At 47.3% G+C, this 12,084-nt stretch overlaps 2 protein-coding genes and 1 pseudogene across 4 annotated transcripts in view; all 3 read left to right on the top strand.

Annotated features, from left to right (window-relative positions):
• The window catches only part of OTUB2 (OTU deubiquitinase, ubiquitin aldehyde binding 2), a 132,858-nt gene that overhangs the window by 83,185 nt on the left and 37,589 nt on the right, over positions 1-12,084 (top strand). The window lies entirely within an intron of this gene.
• The window catches only part of LGMN (legumain), a 31,471-nt gene continuing 25,262 nt past the window's right edge, over positions 5,876-12,084 (top strand). The window contains exon 1 of one of the 2 annotated variants that reach the window (XM_084873591.1): positions 5,876-5,999. The gene's annotated coding sequence lies outside the window, so the exon portion shown is untranslated. Of the gene's footprint in view, positions 6,090-12,084 lie in introns of both variants that reach the window. The other variant, XM_084873594.1, reaches the window with a different exon arrangement.
• LOC311617224 (G-patch domain and KOW motifs-containing protein-like) lies at positions 7,601-10,040 on the top strand (annotated as a pseudogene). The gene has a single exon. The product of its transcript is annotated as a G-patch domain and KOW motifs-containing protein-like (transcript).

The following is a 12,084-nucleotide window of genomic DNA, read 5'->3' as shown; positions in this document are numbered from 1 at the left end:
TCTGATCATTTAAAAACAAAAACAGTGCCTTTGAGGAATCGCGAACAAACAGTGTATAAAGTGAGAGAGTAAAGCAAGGGAAAGGCGAGAGTGAGATGGGGGTGGGTGCTATCTTGTGTTCTCGGAGGAGGAGAGTCCTGTGGCCAGGAGCCAGCTGAGTGACTGGAAGGGAGAGGGCATTCCAGGAAGAGGAACTGCGTGTGCCATGGTCAGGATGCCGCCGGCTGGAGGAGTGAGTCATGTGGCAGGAAATGAGGGGATGGGGATGGGCATCGGCAGGAGTCAGGGGACATGAGCTGGGTAGGATTTTATTCTGGGAAAAATGGAATGCTTTCTGAGCTGGAAGCCACCATAAGTTTGGGAAATAGATAGTGCTGATGGTCGCACAAGAGTGTGAATGCAATTAATGTCACTGAACTGTCCACATCAAACGGTTAAAATGGCGAACTTTAGGTTAGAGATACTTTACTACAATTAAAAAACAATTAAAAAGGGAAAAAAGAACAAGTAGTGCTTGGCCAGAATAAAAACAAAGGTGCAGGGGGCTAGAGGGAATAGCGTCATTAAGCGTCCAGGGGAGGGGAGGTTATGGGATATTTTATTTTATTTATTTATTTTATTATGAGACATTGTTTTTTTGTGTGTTTTTTTTAAATCATCTTCATATTAAAGCAGGAAGGTCAGGAAGAGGTGGGGGAGATAAGAGATCAACAGAAAGACTTGTGTGCAGGCATATAAGCATAACCAATGGACGCAAAACTCTGGGGGGTAAGGGCATCTATGGGAGTAGAGTGGGGGGGGGGCGGGCAATGGTAAGATATGTACACATATAATACCTCAATAAAGAAAATGAAAATAAATAAATAAATTTTAAAAAATCATCTGCAGGAGGCCTACAGGAAGCTTCTGGGGTGCTGGCCAGGTGCCCGGGCCTAGTTTTGTTTTGTTTTGTTTATTATCTGGGTGCTGGTAACCTGGGTGTGTTCAGTCTGTGAAAATTTATTGAGCTATAGTTTGTACATTTGTAATTTGTGCATATTTTTCTATGCATGTTCTAAGTCTTAAGAGAACACACACACACACACACACACACACACACACACACACACACACGAGAGAGAGAAAGAGAGAGAGAGAGAGAGACAGAGAGAGAGACAGAGAGAGAGAAACACAGGCCAAATGAGCAGCACTTTTAACCCAAAATGAGGTTAAAAGCCCAGGATACCAAGCATAGATTTAATACTCGATCTAACTGGAGTTTAAGCTTCTTCCAAAAACATAATTTGAAGGGCAGTCCTCCCACTAGAGGTGGGTTCCTTCCTGGTCCCCCATATCGACCAAAGGCTAGGCATGGAAATAGAGCTGCAGAGAGACAATTTGGACCTCCTCCCACTGAGGGTATGATCAGACAGTGATGAAAACAGGAAAAACAACTCGTTAAGAAGCCAAAAAAAAAAAAAAAAAAAAAAAAAAAGGAAAAAAAGAAGGCCTTAAGAGGAATACTAGCAAAATATTTAAAATATTGATTTCTTAATTTTCGGTTGGAAAAGTGGAGGGTGTCTTACACATGGGGGCATCGTATATTCGGAAAAATACAGTAAATGGTTTGCACTTTTCCCTAACCATAGGGCAAATAGCTAAGGTGCACTACTCAGGGGGACAGGTAACAGAAATCCGATCAGTGCCGTTTGCCAGCCGCACCCAAAGACAGAGGAATTTAAGAGAATAAATCTCATTGAGGTATATTAGTGTAAAGCTGACAAATATTCTATTGAGATCCTCCCCTAAGACCTACTCTAAATGCCTAGCCTTTGGGACCCCTTAAAATGAAGGTTCCAGGGTATGCTCTCCTTCCTGAAAACTGTAGGGTGGGACCTCACCCCCAGGGTGACCTTTCCCCTCCCCCTCTCCTTCCCCACAGGCATGCATCTCCTAAACTCTAAGAGACCCCATGAGGCTTACAACCAGTACAGCAATAGGCAGCTGGTCCCATGCAAACTCCCTGAACCTGCCCGGAAGGACCCCTTTCCTCTGACTTCTTAGTGAGCCAAAGCAGCCCAGCCTGGGCTCAGTTCTCCACCTTGTTCTTCTGTTATCCTAAGCCCTTCCTTGTCTCACTGTCCCTAGCTTTAATAAACATCCTCTAAAATTCACCCGAACTCGTGTTGTGAAATTTTTCCTGCACAAAATCAATAATTCACAAACTACCCGCCAGCGCCAGGCAGACCCACCAGGGCCAGGCCCCCTTTCTGGTAACACTATGAAGCACAGAGAGGTGACGTTGTAGTAGGCAGACAGGCATAAGCAGAGCCTGAATTATAGGCCAGGTACAAAGGTCACCAGGGCAATAAGCCCTGGGTGCCTAGCAGTGGGAAACTGAAGGGTATAGGGTGGGACCTCACCTCCAGGGTGACCTTTCCTCCGCTAGCATATGGGTGATCATGCGGTTTAGACCCCTGACCTTTTATAATCACTAGTCATGGGGTTGGGACTCTTCCATCCGCTAGCGTATCATTATTCATGTGGTTTATACTCCCTAAAGAGAGCAATAAGGGGTCATACAAGGGGCTAAAGCTCCAAATCTCGAAGCCCCAAACAGCTTACCATGCCTGGCTTATACTGGCAGACTATCACAAAGGTATCCATTACATCTTTGGGTCTGGAATGAGGAACCTGTTTCTCGGATTTTACAGAAGTGAAACTGAGCAAGTTAGTTATCTAAAGTATCTACGAACCACTGAATCAGCAGAAGCACATTACCTGGGATGAACCACCTGGACAATTTAGAATGATTGTGCTGTCCAGAGTCTGGGATCACTGAGTCAACGGAAATTCAGTTATCTGTAGTTACTGAGATGATAGGATAATTGAACTTTCTTGGGTCCCAGGAATGTGCTTCGATGACCAGTGAGATCACAATCAGTGGCCTATTCAAACCATCATTAAGGGAGTATTGGGATAGCATACATAAGTTCAGAAAATCAAAATAACTTTTAAATGAGTACAGAGCCCAAAACAGCAAGGTTAAAATATTAAACAGCAATTTTTACCCAAGTATGGTTGCTACCATACTTCACCCATACAAGCCCTTGCACAACCACTCCCTTAAGCAGTGTAAGCACTAGTGATAATATCTAGGCCTCAGTCTGCTTCAGCTCCAGCCTTAGAAAAGCAACAAGGCCAGGCTGACATCAGGATCAGCTGCCCAGGAGCGGATCAATCTGTTGTTAAGGAAAAAAAACACATAGAAACCTGTAAAAAAAATTTTGTGGGTTTATTTGAGCCTAACTGTTGGGAAGCAGAACCTCAATGAATTGAGATAATGCTCCGGAGAATGGCGGGTTACATCTGTATTTATACATTGCAATCAAAGGAAAGGGACGTAGGTGGGCTACATGAAATCCATTGGTGATAGACTAGAAGGCGGGAGAAAGCAATGCAGGGAAACCCCTGAGATTGGATAAAAAGTAAAATGACAGACACATACTTAGGTGAGTGCAGGCCAATGAACGCAACAATGAAGGAATTTGTGGTATCTGTCCTGGAGCTCAGGCCCATTAGGTTGTGCTCCTTGGGGTCCAGAGAAAGGGAAGTTACAGGCACTTCAAGGGTATGTTATTATAGATGCAAAAAGACAGGCTCTGTTAAGGGAAAGGTTGACCTTGTCAGGGAAGATACTGGCCTAGGATGTAACTGCCCACCATCACTACTTTTAGTTAAAGTTTAATTTCAGATCATCAATGGGACTTTAGGTCTCTGAGTTTGCAAGCCCGCCATGCAGGTCTTCCATGAGCTTGTCAGGTCAGCATGTGGCCCCTTTCGTTCACACTGTGGAGACATCTTTTCACACACAACAAAGAATTACCAGGCCCCAAATGTCAGGATTTCTGAGGTTGAGAAACCTTACCTATTTTTTTTAATATTTTTTTTATTGATTTTTTTTATAGAGAGGAAGAGAGAGGGATAGAGAGAAACATCGATGAGAGAATCATCAATCAGTTGCCTCCTGCACACCCCTTCTGGGGACGTGCCAGCAATCAAGGTACATGCCCTTGAGTGGAATCGAACCCGGGACCTTTCAGTCCACAGGCTGACACTCTATCCATTGAGCCAAACCGGTTTTGGCACCTTACCTATTTTTTTCATAATCTTCCCAAGTACTGTTGCTAATTTTTTTTATTATTGTTGTTTTTAATTAATTAATTGTTCATTTTTTATTCTTCATTTCACTTACGTGGTGCATCACTTTGATTGATTGTGTCTGTTGCTAATTTTTAGAAATATAAAATAATATTTTATTTTATTTTTTTAATCTTTATTGTTGAAAGTATTATATATATCTCCATCCCCCAACCCCCCATTGATCTCTCCCTGCTGGCCCCCACATCCGACCCCAAGTCTTCACCAAATATGCATACACGTTCATTGGTTGATCTCTTCCCACCTGCACACCCTTTCCTGCCTTCCCTCTGAGAGCCTCGGGGACAGGTCCAGGGAGTTTGGGTGTGATGAACTGCAAGTTGCCTATTGCTGTCCTGGTTGCAGCCTCATGGGGTCCCTTAGAGTTTAGGAGATGCATGCCTTTGGGGGAGCATACCCTGGAACCTTCATTTTAAGGGGTTTCAGAGGCTAGGCGTTTAAGGTAGTTCTTAGGGGAGAATCTCAATAGAATATTTGTCAGCTTAATGCTGATATACCACAATAAGATTTATTCTCTTAAGTTCCTCTGTCCTTGGGAAATGGCATTAATTGGATTTCTGCTATCTGTCTCCCTCTGGTTAGGGAAAAAGTGGTTAGGGAGAAGTGTAAATCATTTACTATTTTTTTTTCTTTTTTAATTCTCACCTGAGGAGAGAGAGAGAGAGAGAGAGAGAGAGAGAGAGAGAGAGAGAGAGAGAGAGAGAGAGAGAAGAGAGAGAAACGTCAATGTGAGAGATAAACATTTCTCGGTTACCTCCCTTACATACTCCCGACTGGGGATCCCAACTGCAACCTGGGTATGTGCCCTAACCAGGAATGGAACCTTTAGCGTGTACCAGAAGATATTCCAACCAACTGAGCCCACCGACCTGGCCAAACCATTTACTCTTTAAACATCCTTGATTTAGAGAAGATAGGATTTACTAGATAGCTGCTGTTTAACTGTCTATTTCCCTCTCCCGATTGTCCTGGAATACTACCGGTAGCTTGTCTCTTTAGGATTGCTGTAGAGACCAAATGAATTAGTACATGAAATGAAACTAAAAACAGGCTCCAGTCAAGTGTCAGCTATTGACTGAGTGCACGGTAAGTGTTGGATATTAGCCTAAGCCCCAAGGGTCCTTAGTCAATTGTCTTCACCGCAAGAAAACTGGACTTGTTTTTAAACAAGTACTGCAATTGAAGTACAGTAGATTAGATGTAAAGATCTAGTAGGCTTTTTAAAGCGATTAGTGAATGGCGAAACATCCCATCCAGCAACTGGAAGGACTCTGAGGAGGTGTACAACATGGGAGGTTCTTACAGGAAGCAGGTTGGGGCAAGGGCACTATAGTGAAAGAAAACAAAGGATTAATGTTGAGCGAGAGCATCTTTGCCTTGTGGGAAGAGAAGAGGAATGGGTTAGAATGCTCTGCGTGCTAGTTTTTAGATCCTTTGAAGGACAGTTCTGGAATCACTAAGCCTCTGGTTCCCCCAAACCCCTGGACTTTAGATTCCTAGCTTATCTGGCACTCAACCTCCACTATCTCCTGGGCCGCTGGGTACTTAAGCCCGGTGCATGCTGGGACTTGTAGTCCCGTCCCTCTAGCTCACCGGCCTTGTTCCCACCTCCCATTGGCTTTCCCCGAAGCCCCGCCCCGACGTTTCGCCTATCAGCGTGGCGCAGTCGGCCCTTTAAAAGGATACGGAGGCCACAGCTCTGCAATCACTGCCAGGCGAACAGCAGGAGGTGGCTCGTCTGCGGCTGCGCGCCACGAGAAGTTCCCACGGTCCTGCTGTTGCCGCCGCCGCCGCCGCAGGTAATTTCCGGGGCCGGGGCCGCGCGTCTGCCGCGCCTCTTGGCCTCACGGCTGGGATTCTCAGCCCCCACGTCTCCCGGCCTTTTCAGGGTAATCGCTTCTCACCCTGCGGAGGAGAATTTCTGGCACCGAGGCATCCCTGGGGAAACCCCACGAGCTCGGGGCCCGCCATCCTGTGGGGGTGGGGGAGAGGGCGGGGGTGGGGGGAGGTGGGCGTGGTGGGCTCTGTGCGGCGCGTGCTCGGCCGGGAAGCCCCGGCGCCCCCTCCAGGAGCCGGGAGGGACCGGCTGGGAAGGAGGAGAGGGCATTTGCTGAGGTTCCACAGGCGCGAAGGCCGGGCGGGGTCCGGGGCTCGGGTCCCACCTCTGCAGTCATCCGGGGACGGTTCAAGCTGTTGGTGCTTTTCATGTGGAGGACTGCACCCTTCCCCAGCCGGTTCTCTGCAGCCGGAGGGGAAGGGCTGTGAGGACAGCAGGCATGCCCGGAGCTTATGGAAACAAACAACCCTTCTGAGGAGCCCGGGAAACCCGTGCTCTGAGGCCTGACCCTGGCCGGGGGGGAGGGGGGGGGGGAGGACTGCAGGAAGAGTCATACCCACCACGGAGAGGAACGTTAGCGGACCTGGTCTTCTGCCCCTAAAAGACTGAGGTCATACCTCCTAACGGGCTCCATGGTGAGAACGGAAGCATCGGGGGGCTGGAAGAAGGAACTCGGGGTCCGCTATTTCTTTTTATGGGTGGGAAGAAATGCCCGAGATGATTTGAGACTTTCCCTGTGGTCTGTGGTGAGTGGAGAAACCCCATGTCTTTTCTGTAAGGCTGCATTCGTGAGCAAACAGGTATGACGCCTGACTAAGCTTTCTGAGCTGGGATCATTTAGTAAAGGGGAGCCATTCCAGGGTTCCGGAAGCGGTGGAACTGTGCTGAGAAGGCCTGCTGGAGTGGAGTTTGAGGAGTGGGGGGAGCTGGTGGGATGGAGGAGACTCTCACCTGGAAAACAGCCTGGAGAAGGCATGGGAAGAGCACTGGTTTGGGAGGTGGAATACTGGAGCTGATGGAGCAAAGGGCTCATGTGGGCGGTGGGTTTCTTGAGCCACGAGAAGAGAGAACAGTTAGCAGGGCCTCCCGTGCTGCGCCAAGAGAGTTGGATTTTGTCCTGAAAGCTGAATTCACTAGATGCCTGTCTTAGATACCCTGTAGTGTCAACAAGCATTGGACGGTGAGCAACCAACCTAGGGAGCTCATGGCGGTAATTCCCAGGAGAATTTTGAGGGTTTAACGAGTGGCAGTGGGAAGGGAGAGGAGAGAGTTATTGTTCAGTAAGAATACATTGAAGAGGAAGGACTCTGCTCCTTGAATTTTCCAACCTGTGACTCTCTGTGAAGGAAAATGTCCAGCATTTTTTTAAATGCAGATGTTGCTCTGTAGATGGCAATGGAATCCCAGTTTATGGTGGGGAATTTGTCACGTGTATCAAAGGTCCTGAAGTCAGAATGATTAAACACATTGGGCTCTTGTAACCCAGTCAATGCAAATGAAACCCATGCTTACATCACTTTATATCCGTCGGATTAGAAATAATGAAGTCTGAAGAGGAGCATGATGGGAGACGCTGAAGAGGGTGCTTTTTGGCTGGCAGACCCTCCCCTGCCCCAATTTCGTTCAGCTTCATTGGCACGGCTGCCCAGAGATGGCTGGCAGACCTGGGAGATGGCCTGGGTGCGGCTCCCAAAGAGAAGGGTTTCTTGAAGATTGTGGAAGGGAGGAAATTGCAGAGTGTCAATCCCTCCGAAGCCCCCAAGGAACTCGTCATCCCTTCGATTCAAAATGGCCCTGGAAGGCTGCCACCAGCCCAGGCTCCCGGCCCATCTGCTGAGGCCGTGGTGGATGGGGCGCTGCCCCAGGCTGTGAAGGAGCTCATTGAGGAATCTAAGAAGTCTCTGGATGAGAAAGAGCATGAGGGTGTTGACTCCATACTCCCATCTCCATGATCCAGAACAGACGCATACCCAGTGAGGAAGGGGCAGACAGGAAACCCCAGGCCAAGACAGTATCCAACAGGCAGATTATGAGGCAGCCCCTGTGGAGGCCGGTGGGCTGGCCATGTTGCAGGGCATGGGCTGGAAACCTGGCCAGGGCATCAGCCGCACCTTCAGTGAAGTAGTGAGGCTCCGTGTCAACACACCGAGGCCTAAAGGGTTAGGACTGGGCACCAACCAGATGGACCTCCAGGCCCTGGCCCCCACCAGCCCCCTCCGCCTGCTGAGGCCAGATGCGGAACACGAGGAAGATAAGGAAGACCAGCCTCCAGGACTGGCCCCCGGAGGAGCTGTGGTGGATCTTTCATAGAGGCCCTCCCCGAGGCCTCTATGGTAAGGTGGAAGGCCCCGATCCTGACAGTGTTCGGGCCACCTTTCACTTGGCCGTGGGGAACTGCGAGGTCACTGAATGAGGTCACTTTCTAAGGACTGTTTCCCAGCAGGAATTTGATAAGAGCTCCTTGGATCTCAGCCAGGTGAGCAGAACTTCTCCAGAGGGAACAGCCTTGTCCTGGGAGACCTTCCAGGATCAAGATCTCCCCACCCAGCGGGGAGCAGAAGAGAGGAAGAGGAAGCGCCTTCCAGGCCGACCAGAGGAGCTTCCATCCAAGAGGGAGAGAGCAGAAACCGCACAAGTATTACAACACCAAGGTGACAATTGAAGATGTTTTCTGTCCAGATACTTGGATGTGTCAGACAGATGAAGGCCAGGTCCTAGAAGGCGTCAGGGAAGACATGCTGGAGACCCTTGTCCAGGGCAGCCGAGTGCTGGCGGTGCTGGGGCCACGGGCTGGAAGGGTGGGCCGCCTGCTGCACTGGGACGGAGAGCAGAGCCAGGCCGTGTTCACCTGCGGGGACAGAACCAGCTGGTGGAGCCGCACTGTGATGCTGTCTGTGAGTACGTGGGTCCCCGGGACCCAGACGAAGACTGACCCGTGGATTCACTCCTTTCCCCAGGCGGTCACCAGCTCTGAGCTGTGAAAGCCTGTCTGTGTGAAGGTGGGGGGGTCAGTGTTCCGTCCTGCATTTACATGTGCAGCCCTGGACGGTACAAAATGGATAGACTGGAAGGGAGGCTAGAAGCAAACCTAGTATTTACCAGCATTGGTATAAAATGAAAACCATTTTAAAAATGATAAAGGTTGATGCTATCAAGAGATGTTAGGTGTTTGAAGAAAGGATTCACTACAAGTGGAAGTGTGCCTTCAAACACTATAGCTACTAACTAGCAAATGGGTATATCTTAAGACTCAGTATTTCTACAGAAAGTAGCCTAGAGAAACACACATTTGTATACAAGAGGAGGAGTATTAGGATGCTTATTGGAACGTCATTTATAATGGTAAACAAAAATCAAAATAGACTAAATGTCCGTTAGTAGGGGACTGTTTATAAAGTGGATATGTATGTTTTCTAAAAGTATAATAATAAATTGATTGGGAAGAAATGCTAGATTCCTATATTGGTTATCTTGTGTGGGGAGAATGGGACAGTACATGGGGAAATTTTCATCTTTAATGTTTTGTTTTATGGGGAAAGAGACTTAACAACAGATTTATAAAATATTAGCTGTTGATGGCCTTTGATAGGTAATAAGATGTCTTCTGTTATATTTTGTATATTTCTGAGGTTCAGTATCTACCCTTCAATTTCTTGCAACATGAATTGAATTTTAACTTAATTAATATATAGCTATAAAAGTCATTTGGGGAAAAGACTATAAATTACAATGATACCACGTTTCCAAAATGGAAATTCAAGTGTTAAATAAGCAGGGAATATAAAAATTTGGAAAAACATTAACCATTCGCCAATCTTACTTTGCTAGATTTCCAAATCTTTCTTACCATTAGTAGATGTAAAAATGAATTTTGCCCTGTTTGGGTGGTGCGGTTGGTCAGAGTGTCTTCCTGTACATCAAAAGATTGCAGGTTCAATTTCTGGGCAGGGCATATGCCTAGGTTGTGGGTTCAGCCTTGCGGGCTGGTATGGGAGGCAACGGATCAGTGTTTTCACTCTCATATCCATGTCTCTCTCACTTTCCATTCCTCTCTCTCTAAAATCAATACAAACATATCCTTAGGTGAGGATTAAAAAAATGAATTTTTTACTATTTTGATGTATGATTAGTTGCTTATACCTTTATAATGTTAAAGTATAATTTATTAAAAAAAAATAAGGCAAAGTTCATCACTCCATAGAAATATAAGAATGCTGAATCAGAAAATTTTCCTGTAGGAAAATAAATTGTTAACCTGAACAAAATACTTTTTTAATTTGAGAGTTCTGATGAGATCGAGTTGGATCTTAACTCAAGTCTTTAAACAGGAAATAAATGATCTGAGAACTGAACGGTCTCTTTCTAATTCAGCTCTACCATCTCATTTCACAGATAAAGGACCAGAGAGGCCCTCAGATCTCCCCTGAGTTAGTAGTTATGAGTCCTGCGTTAAAGAGAAATTGCTTCGGACACTTGTTAAAACAGCAAGAGGGTTTTTACTATATTTCAGCTGTTTCTTAGGGGAGAGAGACTGGTATATTATAGATCTGAGCTTAATTCTGAAGACAGAGGACAGCTGGGACTTAAGGGTAAGAGGGTCAGTGGAGGGAAATTACTAAGAGGTCCTTGATGAATTATCAAAGGTGGGAGATTCTCACAGGGTTTTTGCTAAAACGGTGCAGCAGGCCACGGCATAGTTGGGAAGGGGGCTTAGAGGAGCTTGACTCAAGCTTGGTCATGGAGGAGGTCTGGCATCTCTTGCATGTTGTCAGCTGGCACCAGTTTCATGGTTCCACTGTAAACTTCCGGAGAGCAGAGAGTAGGATCAGAAACCTTCCGGTGGGAAGGCTCTTTTCAGATGTCATTGTTCAGCTTGGTTTTGATGGTTTGCTGTTTCTAACCCAGAGCCAGTTAGCAAATCACATCTGGCAGTGAGAGGATACAGCCAATTGATGGTGGTTAAGGTGTGGGCTTTGGTGTCAGACTTGGGTTTGAACTTGACTCTGCTGTATAGATGGTCATGTGATCGTGGCCTTATTTCTTATATTGTTGGTGATAGCTTATCTCAAATGGGTATTCTGCCCCAAACCTCCCAAATGGATGGAACCCCACTTGATGGTAGGCTTCTTGAAGTAGGCAGGATCCTTCCATTGAATCCTGACCTAGTGCAGCCTTGGCAACTGAAGAGGTTCACAGGACCAAGTGGGAAGAGCAGAGGTTTCGTCCCTGGAGGCTTGTGAAACCCTTTTGTAAAGGCCTGTGCACTGACCTCAGCTTTGTGAGGACCAGGGTGTCTTTGATTGTCCACGCGTGCCTTAGAACAGTAGGGCAAAGAGCACTGTGGGTGTCCTGGAGGAAGCACGAGGCCCGTTCTGTGCTTGGGCTCCAGGTGTGGGGTGTAGTGTCCCCATCTGTGGTTACAGGGCCTCCCAGACGTTCACATAAACAGCTTTTAGGACAAGCCCGGTGATGTGGTGGAAAAAGCAGTCTTTGGAGTCAGATCTTTATCACTTACCAGCAGTGCTGCTTGCCAATAAGTTTCTCTGCCTCTGGGCCTCCGTTTTCTCAAACGCCTGAAGGGAGGACTGAGATTGGCCCCAGGCGGCTGGGAGGCCTGTGTGAAGGGCCTTGCACATTACAGGGCTCAGAGCAGACAGCCACGTGTCCCACTCTCCAGCCCTGTGCATGGGGGGACTTGCTCCTCCTCCCTGGTTAGAGTATCGGTTGTCTGCTCATTTTCTCCCCACAGATGTCTAGCAGACTAGACACATAGCCCCTAGCAGTACACCTCGGAGATCTTTCCACTCTTGACACATTGAGATCTGCCTTAATCTTTTTATTTTTTATTTTTTTATTTATTTCTTTTTTACAGAGAGGAAGGGAGAGAGAGAGTTAGAAACATGGATGAGAGAGAAACACCAATCAGCTGCCTCCTGCACAACCCCTATCAGGGATGTGCCCGCAACCAAGGTACATGCCCCTGACCAGAATCGAACCTGGGACCCTTCAGTCCGCAGTTCGATGCTCTATCCACTGAGCCAAACCGG

The sequence above is a fragment of the Pipistrellus hanaki genome (assembly GCF_964339955.1).
Source record: "Pipistrellus hanaki genome assembly, chromosome: 1".
NCBI classification, from domain to species: domain Eukaryota; kingdom Metazoa; phylum Chordata; class Mammalia; order Chiroptera; family Vespertilionidae; genus Pipistrellus; species Pipistrellus hanaki.
This window is presented reverse-complemented; position numbering and strand designations above follow the sequence as displayed.